The sequence below is a fragment of the Trichinella spiralis genome (genome assembly GCF_000181795.1).
Source record: "Trichinella spiralis strain ISS 195 chromosome Unknown Scfld5, whole genome shotgun sequence".
NCBI classification, from domain to species: Eukaryota; Metazoa; Nematoda; class Enoplea; order Trichinellida; family Trichinellidae; genus Trichinella; species Trichinella spiralis.
This window is the reverse complement of record NW_003526944.1, coordinates 3670306-3671580: the sequence shown is the minus strand read 5'-3', so window position 1 is coordinate 3671580 and position 1275 is coordinate 3670306.

Genomic DNA, 1275 nt, shown 5'->3' with positions numbered 1-1275 from the left:
TATCAAAATGTGCAGAATAACGTGCTCTATTCAATAATGTAATTTGTTTCACGAATTTTACAAAATTAAGTCCACGTGAAGAAAAAAACTGAAAAAAGACGATTTTTCAACCAAAATTTTGTCGCATTTTTTGCCAATAAAATGCTAAAAAATTATTAAAATTGGAAATGCTTTAATACCATCATGTACAGAATTCTTCGAACTATCCAATAAAATAAATTTCATAAAAGTTGAACATACTCCCAGCTTTTTACACGTGTTTTTCTAAAGTGGGGTGGGGCCTACCCCAACAATCCAACAACGTACCTATCGCCAACAATCCATCAAAGGGTTAAGTAAATAAACGCAATGAAAAATATGCACTGGCCTCATTTATCAGCAGAAATGAACAAAATAAAAATTTGCATGCGAGGTCGTTCGCTTTATTGACATATTGGAAATAATTTTAGTTTGAGGCCGTCCGTGGATAGAAGCACTGCGTTTGAATTGGAAAATTAACTGAAGACCAATATCAAATGCTAAACACTAGATTTGAATTTTATTTATTATTATTTTTTGGAATAATTTTTGAAAACTAATATTTCAATGAACATCCAAACAGTTTGAACATCAACAATGAGAAGACGATGCATTTTGCCGTAAGTGGCAGTTTTTCATTTTTAAGTTGTAATCACTTAACAGTGCAATTTAGAATCCATATTGAGCATAATTTCTCAATATATTTTCTATGAAGAATTTTAAACATGAGATGATAAGTGACTTAATAAATGCCAAATTTCCGTACAGTTAAGTTTGATTAAAACAACGTGTACTCATTGTTTATTTATCATTGAAATATGTTCTTTCGAAAATCACCATTGCAGTGGCTAACGTGCACTTTCAATTGACCATAAGCAAGCTTTTGCTCAAAAATTGTTCATTTAAAATTAGCTTCATTTTAGCTACTTGGTTTTCTGATTTAAGAAAATTTTCAGACATACGTAGGAGTGTTTTGTCTAAGTCAATTTTGTTTTGTTATGGTCTTTTTTGTTACATAGTTTATATTTTGACTGAAATGTAAATGTCAAGGTCATTTTTCAATTTTCAAATAGTCCTTTCTTTATTGGTAGAATTTAGCGGTGCATTTCATCTATTCGTATTATATCATGGCTTAGGTTAGATTTGGTCTTCAGCCAAAAGTTCTAACGCACTAAAAACCGGTTTCTAACGCTACACTATGCAAATAACTATCGCTAAAACGCTGCCTTATCATCAATAAGGTTGCGTTTGTTTGTT